Source organism: Ursus americanus, chromosome 30 (assembly GCF_024610735.1).
Source record: "Ursus americanus isolate L20-20 chromosome 30, mUrsAme1.1.p, whole genome shotgun sequence".
Lineage (NCBI taxonomy): Eukaryota > Metazoa > Chordata > Mammalia > Carnivora > Ursidae > Ursus > Ursus americanus.
This window is the reverse complement of record NC_142156.1, coordinates 16,917,068-16,930,777: the sequence shown is the minus strand read 5'-3', so window position 1 is coordinate 16,930,777 and position 13,710 is coordinate 16,917,068. Positions and strand designations below refer to the sequence as shown.

Here is a 13,710-nt window from a genome sequence, read left to right as displayed (position 1 = left end):
CACTTAGTGCCCACAGAGCTGACAGAGGGGTACAAAGAGAAGTAATGCCATTTGACAGCATTATTGGGAATCCCTCTGAAACAGCATTATGGGGGCAAGCAGATGGCCAGGAGGAGGCTGGGTAGGGTTGGAGAATGGTTTGGGCTTCACGAAAAGTGGAGCTGATGGGGCTCACTGGTAGATGATTTAATGTGGCAGGATGGAGTGAATGGAAATGCTTCTCGGGCTCCTGGCATGAACATCTGGATGGATGTGCCACCTTTTCCTGAGATGGGGAAGACACTGGAAGAAAGAATGGGGAGCAGGCAGGAGCCCAGGGTTCCCTCTTGGCCATGGGAGATCTGAGATGGCCTCCCCGAGGGATGCAGGGGGTAGGTATGCCATTGGAACTCAAGAGTCCTGTCGGCTGGCGGTGAGAAACCTAGGCCAGGCCCTTAGAGGACCTTGCCATGTCCAGGGACCAGGCAGACCACCTTTCCCTGGCTCTGAGGCCCCGTGCAGAGCATCCCTTCAGTTATATCTGCACAGCCCTGGGGGCACTGATGCAGGAAACCCATTAGAAGGATGTCTGCGCTGGGGACCTGGCCCCAAACCTCAGTAGCAGGGAGCTCTGTGGAGCTGGGGTATTTGAAGGGCTGGCTCCCCCAGCACCAGGGCCCTGGAACACTGGATCACTTCCCCAGGGGCTGGGACAATCTTCCTAGAGGCCAGTTCTGTTACCCTTAGCTCAGAAAGTAAAGGTACACTGGATTGCTAAGATGATCATCTCTTGCTTGCCTTGGTTGAAGGTAATCTTTAAAAGCTAAAGCTGATCCTTTTGTAGTTCGTAAGTGTGATGATTGGGTGTTTCCTCTGTTGTGTGACATGTGCCCCCCTCAAACCTTGTTACAACCTCAGCAATTACCCATCTGGTGGTTAAAAAAAGAAAAACAAAAAACTAAAGCTGCTGAGCATTTTACTGTGTCAGTCCTAACCACCCATAAGCTGAGTTAATCCTCACAACAACCCCAAGAGGCAAGTTCTACACTGATTCCCATTATACAGATAAGGAAACTGAGGCTCAGCAAAGTAGTGATTGCACAGCAGTGTAGTATAGACAGGATTTGAAACTAAGCCAGTATGGCTGCAAAGCCCATTCTCTCAGCTTTCACATGCTGTGCCAGATGCTTGCTATAAGTTATCTCTTAAAGTCACAGGTACCCTTCAAGGGGGGGAGGGTGTTACATTGGCACCCATTTTATAGAGGGGGAAACTGAGGCTCAGAGAGAGGAAACACCTAGCTCACGATCACAGAGCTGCTAAGTGGCAACATCAGAATTTGAATCCAAGATTAAGAAGCCGTGGACTTTCTTTTGAACATGGCACATGCTTCTGACCATCAGCTCCTGCCTCCCTCTACTGGCAGTAAAGGTCTCTATCCCCACAGCCCGAAGTGTCCCAATGACCCACTGAGGGCAGGAGACAAGACTCCATCTTTGGGGCTGCCCCAACAACTAACTAGGCAGGGCTTTACAAATTAATGAGAAACATCAGAGGTTCATGGGCTCCTCAGAATTCTGTGGTGGGACCTGGTGAGATCCCATCTCAAGGGAGGTGGGTTTATCTCCGGAGTTCCTGCGTGGGGCCCTCAGTGGACAAGGGCTGGCACCCATGTTGGACTCAAGTGGCATTAAAGCCCCTACTTCTGGGACACGAAGTCTCAGCAAGCTCATGCGGGTTCGGGCCAGTCTGTCCACTAAGAGACCCCAGTGGTTCATTGGGACAGTTCTGTCCATCAGAGCATGGATGGGGCAGCGCTAAACAGCTCACGAGCAGTGGGGCTCTGTGTGGGATTCACCATTTGCTTTAGCATTTATACTTCAGAAAATACATGTGTGTTTCTTGAACCAGTAGTTGGAAAATCACACCCTGATTTAGAAAAACCAACCTACTGAAGCTTCCAGAAGACCCTTGTTTGATTAGCAGAGCTGTTAAGGGTATGGGATTTGGGGTCATGCTGCTGATTTCAAAACCCAGCTCTCGTGCTTGCTGGCTGCCCGACCTTGAGCTTGACTGCTCTTAACCTCTTCAGGTTTTAGTTTTCCCACCTCACTGCATTTTTTAAGAGACAAACGAGCGCCTAGAACTGTATCGGGTATATACTGTGTACTTAGTGTATGTTAGCTCAGTGTTATTGTTGTTATTGTTGCAGTCTAAAATAGGTTTTTCTGGAAATGGGCAGATAGTAAGCGTGTATGCTTTATGGGCCACATGGTTTCTGTCCCAGCTCCTCATCTCTGCCAGTGTAACAGGAAAGCAACCATGGACAGTATGTACATGCTTGGATGTGGGTGCATTCCAACAAAACTTCCCTGTGACTTACAGATGAACATGACAAGGAGAAAAGTCCTTTTTCCTCTGGGAGCATGTGACCCTGGGGCTGCCAGCCGCTATGTTCCCCAAATTACTGGGGAAGCCAGCCATGGTGAGAGAAACAGAGGACAGCTCCTTTTCAGAGGGAAGCAGAGCCAAGAGAAAGAAATCAAACCCTGCCAGTCTTGTTTGAGCTGTTGGATCTAGCCATCCCTGAAGCTAGTCCTATGCTGTTCAGATATGTGAGCAACAGTTTTCCCTTTATGCTTAAGCTACTTTGAGTTGGGATTCTGCTGCTTACAACCAAGAGTCCTGAATTATATAAACCTTCTCCCTCTTCATGCCTCTGCCCCAGTCAGGTATAACTACTTACCCACTGGCCTACCACGGTCAAGTTCATGATACTACCCAAGAGCATCCTTTAATCCCAAATATATAACTTTCTTTTCCTGGGGTGGGGGGTTTAAATAGTTTCATTTTCAGGTAGGTGACTTCATTTCCATGACCCTTGTTCCACTCCTGCAAAATGAAGTTAATCACTGAACCTATTGCCTAGAGTGGGTTAAAAGGGTTAATGTATATAAAGTGCTTGGAACAGTGCCTTGCACATGCTAAGTACAACCTAAGTGTCTGCTGTTATTATTACCTGGAAACAGAGCTCACAGACTTTAGGCATTTTCCTGACACATGAAGGAGACTATCAAGCAGGGATTGGATCTTTCCATATTCCCAGCACCAGTGCCAGCCTTGTGTTGAGTGGGTACTCGGTGTTTGTTGAATAGGAGTTGGTCCAAGACAAGGCAGTCACAGAAAGTGACCGTGAGGGACGTCTGGGTGGCTCAGTTGTTAAGCATCTGCCTTCGGCTCAGGTTATTGATCTCAGGGTCCTGGGATTGAGCCCCCACATCGGTTCCCTGCTCAGTGGGGAGTCTGCTTCTCCCTCTCACTCTGTCGCTCTCCCTGTTCTTTCCCTCTCTCTCTCTCTCTCTCTCTCTCTCTCAAATAAATAAATAAATAAAAATTTTTTTAAAGTGACTGTGAGAGACCCACATAGATTGGGGCAAACTCTGAGGTGTTTATGATTAGAAGTCAAGCTATAATTGCTTCAGGGATTTATAAAACCTTGAAACACAGAGGAATGTTGGGGGCCCACAAGCAATTTAGGGATTTGAGTGCTTGGAATTTAAACCTTAGCTACTTGAAGTGTGGTCCACCATGGACTGGTGACATTGGCATCACCCAAATGCCTGTTTAGAAATTCAGGGACTCAGCCCCACACTAGACCTCTGGAGTCAGAATCTACACTTCCTCAAGATCCTGGGTGATTCTTGTGCGCATTAAAATCTGGGAAGTGGAGAGGACAGGCAGATGCTGCAGACACGGCCCCTGTGTCTTGAGGGACTGTTTGTGGAGGTAAGGATGTGGGGGATGTGGGCCTATCAGCTGTTTCATTAGGAAACATGCTGGCCTCTACCCTTTGGCACACTGGGTGGTCACACATCCCCAGACATACCACCGGTCCAGTAAGTGGAATCTGACATTGCCACGCAATGGTTTGAGAAAACTGCCACCAGGAGAAAGGTGCCCAGCTTCACTTATTAAAAGTAAAATGAAATAAAGCAATATTTTGTGTTTCCTTGTCCCTCCCTCACTCAGTCCCTTCTTCATAGGCTTGCTTCATAATGCTTGCTGTGCAAGCTTTGAGAGCAAATCAGTGGTATCTAGCTTGCAGTATCATATATGATATGATTTCTTTTTCCCGATCCTCTCTTATCAACTGAAATCCTGATGAAATGTAGATGACTTTTTAAAGATCTTATAAAGGTGTCTGACTATCTGGGGTGGGGAGGTCATAGCTGGGGAGGGAGGTTGTGGCATGGCAGGTGGGACAGCGGGAAGGTCTGCAGAACCAAACCAGAGAGACCTTACCAGAAAGTGGCCTCCGGATTGAACAGAGGTGGGCATGGGTTTAGGAGGGAGGACACACACTCACTATCACCCGTCTTTTCCAAAAAATCGGTACTGTTGTGCCACTGAGGGTGGGGGCTGGGCCAAGTGTCGAGAGCAGGAGCTTTGAAATCCATAGCAACCTGTATTTGAATCCTAGTGCTGCTGCAGCTTGCTCGCCATATAATCTCAGGCAAGGAAATTTGTGTTCCTGAGCCTTGCTATCCTTGACTAGAAAATGGGGCTAACATAACACCGACCTCATAGGGACATAGGGTCGGTTAATGCAGTGGTAACCAGAGCTGGCTGACAAGAACCAGCTGTTAACCTCCCTTCCCATCCCCAAGTGTAGTGACAGCACAGTGGGAGCTAGAAGTTGACCATAGTGGGAGAGTTTACACCACAGAAATGGTATACATCAGAACTCCTCCTTTTCTTCCAGAGAACTGGTTGTTAAGCATTTACCAGCACCACTGGTTAAATGACAAGATGTATTTAAATTGCCATGCCCAAAGCTTGGTAGTAGTGGTTACAGAGTACTATATTACTATTATATTAATATTACGAGTATTATATAAAGTGGTTTTCATGATTGGACATTCCATGTGTTGGCTCTGCCATTTATTTTAACTGCTTGGAGGCTTTTTCTGCAAATCGTCTGGTCCCTAGCCCTATTCTGCATAGCTGATATTGTTAGTTTAGCTGAGTTCCAGATAGGTGAAGTATCTTATAGATACCCTAAATGAACATTTATTGAGCATGGACTAAATGCCAGGTGTTGGAAAAGTACTTTTCATATATGATCTCATTTAATCCCTCTAACAACTCAATGAGGCAGAAATTGTCATGAACCCCATTATGTGGACACAGATGGGGCTCAGAGAGGTTAGGTGACTTGCCCCAGGTTGCACAGCTGCTCAGTTGGAGGGGCCAGGCTTTGAACCTGTGCATTTTGACTCCAGAGGCTGTGATTGCAGCAGGTGGATCCTGGAGGTTAAATGTGGAGGGGGCAGATGCTTGGGTCTTTGGGGTGTAGACCTTCCTCCTTGTTGGAAGGCTTTGGGGTTTGGGACAGGCAGTGGGCAGGGTCGAGAAGTCCTGACCATGTCATCCGCTTGGCTGACGGCAAACAGTCTGATTTTACTAGATGTGTGCAGGCCGGGTTCTGATTGGCAAGGGGATGTCTCTGTTGGAAGGGAATCTTGGCCACTTGCCTCTTGGCAGCAGGCTCTTGGCTACCACGTGGAGCGCCGTTTGGAGGCAGTGAGAATTATTCGGCAACCTCGCCTGGGGTAGTTTAAAGTGGGCTGGGGGTTCTGCCAGTCTCTCAGACAGGCTGGCAGAGAGAGCAAGAAATCGAGTGCTGCCACAGAGAAGTCCGCACTCAGCTTCTTTGCTGTTCTCCCTGCCTCTGTCTATCTCCGTCTCTTGCCATCCCTCAGCCTCTCTCTCTGCCAGGACTTAAGGAGCCAGTAAGATGACAGGTGGTTTGGCAGCAAGAGAAGCAACGTCTCCTGTCCCCACAGGCCTGCATTCCCTCAACTCTACTAAAACTTGGGGCCTTTTGCTTCCACAGCTCCCAATTTCCCTGAAGATGAAGTTCAGACTCCTTGGTTTGGCTTGAGGACTTAGGCTGTGACCCTTGTCTCCTGGTTCTGCATCTTGTCTCTGCAGGACAGACTCAACTTTTTGTTTTTCCACAGTGACTAGCCCAGAGCTCACTCAGAACTTGTGGTTGAACTTGACTTACTTTGGGATTTGCAGTCATCACCATTTCTGTGTCTTAAGGCTGATTTATCATATGCCAAGTGCTTCTAAGTATTTTCTATTCCTACCTCATTGACTCCTAACAACTTGATTGGTAGGCCTTGTTTTCCCCCATTTTACAAAGGGGGAAACTGAGGCACCAAGCTATTAAATTACATGCCCAAGATCATCCAGCTAGGACATGACAGTGATAGATAAGAACCCCAGCCAGTCCAGAGCTTGAGCAGGCTTGAGTGGGGCTTTCCTTAAACCACTTTGTGAGAGCCTGTCACCAGTCTGTGTCATCACCGCCACCCCCAGCAGCCTTGTCAGCACAACAGTCCAGTTTGCTGGCTCCTCACTTCCCCCTAACTCTGCTGTGGCCGCACATCCTTGATGAATTAACCTTGGCAATGCGGGCCTTGCCTTGTCACACCAATAAAGTTAGTGCTGCAGAGAACTAGGTTGTGGAAGGTATAATGGACCCCTCTCGCCATCTGTCTCTTTTTCCCTGCAGGTTCCAAGGTTGCTTGGATGTTTAGGAGAAGAGCCATAATGTTACTTGTGGGAGTAGAGGGGTGTTTGGAAAGAGGAAAGACCCCTAAATTCATCCTTCCAAGGGAGACCTCCTTCTACACCCAGATCTCATTCCATCTGTCCAGGGTGGCCTGCATGGCTCTGCTCACCAGGGACTGATTGTCTCAGCATGTCCCCACATTGTTCAACAAGAGGACAACATTCCTGTACCAAGGCAGAGGGAAGTCGGATTGTGTTAGCAATTCTCCATCAGACTGTGTCATATTCGGATTGTATTGTATTAGTAGTTGTTTCCACTAATGTGATGAGAAAGTTGCTAATCTGAGAAGACTCCTGCATTGTATTAGGGAAAACAAATATTAATGTGATTCGATGGGAAGTGGCTAATAAGAAACTAAGTTGCTAATATGACACGATGGGTCGGTGGGAGGAATTTGGGTCGGGTGCTTGAACTTTTCTGGAATGTTCGGTGGTGGGCAGGGACCAGGGAGGGCAAAATGGCAGGAACTCTGTGTTACAGTCACTCAGAGTTAAGGTTCTGTATCTGACCTCTTCCTCCCCCTTCCAACACCCAGTCTCTCACCCCTTTACTGTGTTGAATAGTGTCCCCCAAAAGTTCTCATCCACCCAGAACCTGAGAATATGACCTTATTTGGGAAGACTCTGCAGGTGTAATTAAGATGAGATCATACCGCTTTTGAGGGGGCCCTGAATCCAAAGACCCATGTGTGAGGAGAGGACACACAGGGAGAAGACCTTGTGATGATGCGGGCAGAGATGGGAGGGATACAGCCACAGGCCAAGCAAAGCCAAGGAGAGCAATCAGCTGGCAGAGGCTGGAAGAAGCAAGAAGACCTCCTCTCCTAGAGCCTTCAGAGGGAACACCCTGCCAACACCTTGATTTCAGACTTCCAGCCTCCGGAACTGTGAGAGAATACATTTCTGTTGTTTTAAGCCCCCCAGTCGATGGTACTTTGTTACGACAGCCTGAGGACACTGGCCCTTTCCCCTTTCCCCATCACACCGCCAAAAGGGAAACGCAGGTTTGGCAGCATCCCTCTAACTCAGAGACAGCAAAGCAGCTTTGAGGGGTTTCCTCCAGCCCCAGGGCTGGCCTGGCTGCTTGACCAGACTCAAGGACGAGGACTTGCTCTCTTCCCCCACTTTGTTCTTTGCTTAAAGGGAAGAAGCCTGCTCAGTCACAGGGCGGTTGGCATATGGGCTCTGCAGCCTGCTTTGCGGCACGTTAATATGTGATTAAAGGGGTCTTAAAACACCCATTAGTCCCCCTCTGGTATCTAATAGCGCTTTTGGATTTAGAACAGAATATTATTTACTCATTAGCTGATAATAGATCCTGAGCACATGCCGTATGTATTGGGACAATTATTAGAATGTGGGTCTGCACAGAAGCGTCATTCTGCTGCTGTGGCCGGTGGCAGGATAGCATCATCCAGAGGGCAAGGCTGGCGGGGGCACAAAATGACCCATGGGCCCTCCAAGGAAAACAAAGGGCCTGCTAGAGATTGTCTGTGGTGGCTTGCTGTGCATGGAAGTGAACTCCAGGTATGGATGGGGACACTTGAGTGCCTCAATGGAAGGGATGTACTGGGGGGGAGGGTAACCACCTCCAAGAATTAGGGTACCAACAATAACACTCCCCATAGTGATGACGGATTGAACCCGAGCTTCGGGCCCAAGCCTCCCAAGATGAGATTATTAATTAGTCACATGACAGCCACCACCAAGGTCACAGGGGTGGGGTGACTTGCCCAGGACACACAGCTGGTAAGTGGCTTCAGCCGTGGCAAACCCACCTCTTCTGATCACTGGACCTGCATTCTTTTCAGCACTCAACATTCACTGCAGAAACTTCCTGGTAATTCTACTCTTCCCTTTTCCCAATGGTAAGAGGCACTTTAATACTATGTCCTATTATGGGGTTTTTTTGTTGGAAAGCCACAAATCGCAGCAGATTGTCCCTCTTTAGTGTGTGGGTCCTTGACCTACAGCTAGACGTGCTAGAAAGGCTCAGGTGGAGGGGACGAGAATGAAAGGGAGTGCAAATGCCATGGGAGTACTTTGAGCCTCTCCCAGAAAGCAGGAGGAAGCCCTGGGAGGGATCAGGAGTGATGAGATCAGGCCTATATATTGGATCAGCGACTCCAGTGGAGGTCTGGGAATCACAGTGGAGGAGGGGAAGATGCAGGGAGAGGCCAGTGAGAGGTTTCACAATACCTCTGGTGAAGTCTCATGGGTCTGAACCAGCAGATGGCGTTGGCATCAGGAGGGGGGACCAGATGCTGGGGATACCTCCATCCATAGTGGGCATCACAGGTCTCAATGGCTGGTTTGACTTGGGGGTGAAGAAGATAACAAAGTCAGGACAGCCCCCAGTTTGATGGGCAGAATACAGGGTGCGGGGAAGGAAAGCCTGTAGTTTGATAAGCCTGATTTTCAGGTCATAGGTTTGCAGTGATTCGGTGAACGAATGCATGAACCTCTTAGGATGAAACGCATGGCATAGGCTTGTAATACAAGCACCAAAAAAAGGACTGAGAAAGCACTGAAAAACCTTTCTTTAAACTCAGACTCACCTAGGCTTTTCTGAGACACGCCAGATGTAAAGACGAGAGGGGCTTGTATAAGGGTTGGGAGGGCTGTCTCCAGCCCAGTGCAGGCAGTTTGAGACCTTTTGCCTCCTGGTTTCCTCACGGTGCAGGAAAGCCTCCATCCCCATGTCCCTTTTGTACACAAGTGGCCGGGGGTGGGGGCAGAGGTTGTGGGTCCTATTTATATTGAACACATAGAAGAACGGCGCAGGGTGCCCTCTCTGGTGAGTCATTCCAGCATGTGGCCACAGTGACACTGAGAAGAAGTCAGAGATGGTCCCCAGCAATGCAGGCCACAATTAGAGGCCAGAAAATCACCTCTGTGGATTGCCTGAGTGGAGAACGGGGCTCCCTGGTGAAAGATTAGCAGGGAAGGAGCCAGAGAGAAAGCGGAGCTTGGCAAATTTGTCTTCTTGTCCATCTTCTTCTCTAGATACATGGGTCTACACCACAGCTAGATAAATAACCAAATAAGTAAACCACTTCCCAGTGGGTGTGTGGCATCTGCGTGAGTGTATGTATGTTTGTGTCTGTGTGTGTGTTTTAATAAAGCTCACCATGAGCCAGATATCAATTTCTGTCAGAGAGACGCAGAGCATCTGAACCAGAACTAAATAAAAATAAACATTAAACAATTATTGGAATTTAGGTTTATTTAAAAAATCAGCAGGGTTGAGGGAACAAGCCACCCATTAGCGAGGCAGAACTATCGGGCCTTTTAACAACCCGCTGGTTCTTGGCTGCCAGGGAGATTTGGGCTGTACGAGCTGTGGAAACTCCGGATCCTATTGATTAAAGATGATGCGGTAACAGGCCAATTATATCATCGTGGCTGCTTGCAGCGCTGGCCGACGCCAGCTACCCATTTGTCTTTATGGAAACGGCTTTGTTTGGGGGGCTCAGGGAGGGTGGTTCAGTGTCCTCATCCTGGGCAAAGCATTCTTCCTCGTCTGGTCCCTACAGTCGGTGGAGGCTCTGAAGCCTGAGCTGTCCCGGATTTTTGTATTTTTCTCCTCCCTGTCCCCTCCATAGACATCCCTGGTTCATAAGGAACCTGTGTCTTGTCAACCAAATCAATGCAAATAACTGGTGAACGTTTCTCAACTTTTCAGTAATAATTGATCTTCCCAGAACTGATAGCATTTGGAAAACATAAGTAAGGAGAGCAGCAGCGAGCCAGATGTCCACGTTAAGAGAATATAATTGCTCTGAGTTATAGGAAAGGAAGTGATTTCCCCTCTAGCTTTAGCTCCAAGAGAGCAGAACAAACTGCCACGGAGCATCAAGAAGCTTCCAGTAAACTCAGGGCTTAGTACGGACTCCGTCTCAGCCTGCAGGTTCGGAGTACTGTGGGACTGGAATCTTCCAAACTGACAGGCGGATTTCCTGCTTGCAATTTTGTCAGTCTCCAGGTTTTTATTTGGAAGCTTTCTACACAGCCAGTCACTGTTGGGGAAGGAAAGAGAGGTTTGCGGTTCTCTGTTCTTGGGGGAGGGGGTTCCACCTTGGCCACTGTGCTGTTCATCCACTGGATGGGAATCTCCTCTCGGCTGGTTTGCCTTTTTTTTTCTTCTTTCTAATTTGATGGTCACTTCCAGGCACTGCTGTAATTGACTCCTGGTTTGACAGGGGTGATATTTAGAAAATCAGATGGGGGGGGGGGGGCGCCTGGGTGGCACAGCGGTTAAGCGTCTGCTTTCAGCTCAGGGCGTGATCCCGGCGTTATGGGATTGAGCCCCACATCAGGCTCCTCCGCTATGAGCCTGCTTCTTCCTCTCCCACTCCCCCTGCTTGTGTTCCCTCTCTCACTGGCTGTCTCTATCTCTGTCGAATAAATAAATAAAATCTTAAAAAAAAAAAATCAGATGGGGATGGGGGTTTTCTGTGGATTGGTGGATGGACAGTAGGATTCCTAGGCTTGTTTTCTTTATGAACATCTGTCATTTTTCCGGGATTCCTTCATTTGTTCCTTCATGCATTCATTTATCTGCTCGTCCAACACGTACTTACTGGGCACCTTCTCCATGCCAGACACAATTAGGTGCTGGGGCACCTGGTACCTGCCCTCATAGGAGCTCCTAGTCTAGCTATGAGGAAACACAGACATGAAACAGTTGACTATTACATTACAATTGCAATAGTCCTTCATAGAAATGGGGAGCAGGGTGTAAGGGCCCATGACCATAAGAACCTGACCTTATCTTGGGGTGCAGTTCTTACAAAAGTCATGTCTAAGCTGAAATGTGACACAGGGTCGGACTGAGCTAGACCAGTGGTACTCAGACTTGAGTAGGCATCAGAATCACCTGGAAGACTTAAAAGGATTGCTGGGCATCAACCCCAGAGTTTCTGATTCATCAGGTCTGGAACTAGTCTAAGAATTTACATTTCTAATAAGTTCCCAGGTAACACTGCTGCTGCTGGTCTAAGGACCACACTTTGGGAACCACCAAACTAGGCAAAAGACTAGAAAGAGAGGGCATCCAGGTAGTGGGAATTGTGGATGCAAAGGCCCTGTGGCTGGCTTGGCTGTTTCCAGTCACAGAAAAGGGGCAGAATGGTAGAAGCAAAGTGAAGAAGACTGTGGGGTAGATGCACTGCACAGGGAGCACAGGGTCCTGGCCTCAAAGGCCATGCAGGCTGACCTGTATTAAAGTTTGGATTTTATCTGAAATTGGATGGGAAACCTGGAGAGGTTTTAAGCAGGAAAAGTGTCAGCATCCGGTTTGTATCTTGAAATACTCTCCCTGGCTGCCCAGGCAGGAATGGGATGGTGGAAGAGTGGCTGACATTAATCCAGGGAACCTCACAAGGAAGCTATGCAGGCATCCAGCCAGGAATTGGAGGTGGCTAGACCCTCTGGGGTCAGCAACCATGGAAAGCATGGACACGTCTGAGAGTGTTTGAGTCCAGGCACCCCTTTCTGGAAAGCCATCCTGATCAGTTTGGACCCACCCATCAATCCCTGAAGTCTAATTTCTTACCTGAAGGAGTCATATGTTTTTTGTTTTGTTTTGTTTTTTAGGAGTCATACGTTAACACTGACCTTACCAGTTCCTTGAGGGCAGGGCTGTGTGTATCATATCTGCCTCATATAGCCCATCTGAAGCCCGTCTGGTTGGATATACAACAAATACTTTATAATAATTAGCAAGTTGTTGGGGCACCTAGGTGGCTCAGTCAGTTGTTAATTTTGGTCAGGTCATGATCTCAGGGTCGTGAGATCAAGCCCCATGTCAGACTCTGTGCTTAATGCTTGAGGTTCTCTATCTCCCCTCCCTCTACCCCCCCCCACACTCACACACTCTCTCTCTCAAATAAATAAATAAATCTTAAAATAAAATAATTAGCAGGTTGTGAATGTTTGACAGTTTACCAGGTAGGGTCCTATCTATTACCCCATTTGATTTTCCAGGTACCCTGAGCAAAAGGTGGAATTGAACCCATTTTGTAAATGGGGCAAATTGAGGTTCAGAAAGGGCAGGAGATGCTCCCAGGCTCACCCAACTCTCACCCGGGCCCAGAATGCCCTCTGGTGAGCAGGCAAAAGGAGCTGTGATGCCTCCACCTAGAACCTTAGATGGTGACCAGATTTCCCTTAGTAGTATCAAGGGTCTTACCCAAGATGACAGAGCCAATCCACCAGAAATATTAAGTAGATATAGAAGAAACTGTCATTTTTTAAAAATAAAAAAATGGTCAAATATCAGCAGTTTCCTATGGTTCAACCTAAAACAAAGCATGCAGGGGAAATGTTGCATTTCTAGAAAATTCTGCTGCAGCATGAGGAATAGGAGTTGCAACGTAGTCTAAATTGTCTCTGAAAGCAGCTTCCCCCACACACGGAAGCTGATGAGGGGGCCGTACAGGGATGCAGCATCTTAGAATCAGTCTATAATGCAATCAATTTTGTATATCCCTGGTGAAACAGCAACATTTATTTAACGTCTTTTATAGAGCAGCTGAGTTTTATCACAAATCACATTCCATTTCTATTCAGCTGGGACTCCTTGAAGGCTAAAATGCACTTACTTTTCTCGGAGGAAATTTACCAATTCCTCAATAAAGACCCATTTGCCTCTGTATGTAAAATTGACACATTTATTGAATATTAAACATTTAAGGTTTTTTTCCCCCCAGCTCCCCTACCCCCCTCACCCACACCTTTTTCCACTTTTCCACAAAGCTTCCCAGTCATTAGAGAGACTTCCTCCAAGTGGCAAGAAATAAGTATTTTCGTGCAGAAGCGGTCGACATTTAAATGCGGGTCATTCTTATTAGCAGGAAATGATCAAGTTATGTCATAAATGTATAGGGTGAAATCCAGTTGCCTCGGAGCAGCGTCTTTAAGCCCCGTGCTTTTCCCCTCTCTTTGTGGCCGGCTTGGTAGTCTTGGTCACGCGGCAATACCGTGTTGAGTTCGCGACAAAAGTTTATTTGTCCACACTTGTAACGTTTGCAGAAGGCAGGGGCAGCCTCCCTGACAATAAATTGTGCTAATTAGCATGAGGGCCTA

At 47.8% G+C, this 13,710-nt stretch overlaps 1 protein-coding gene and 1 non-coding gene across 2 annotated transcripts in view; both read left to right on the top strand.

Annotated features, from left to right (window-relative positions):
- The window catches only part of CUX2 (cut like homeobox 2), a 257,947-nt gene that overhangs the window by 109,409 nt on the left and 134,828 nt on the right, over positions 1-13,710 (top strand). The window lies entirely within an intron of this gene.
- On the top strand, positions 812-914 carry LOC123780551 (small nucleolar RNA U13). Its single transcript, XR_006776447.1, has one exon. It is a non-coding gene; the product is annotated as a small nucleolar RNA U13 (small nucleolar RNA).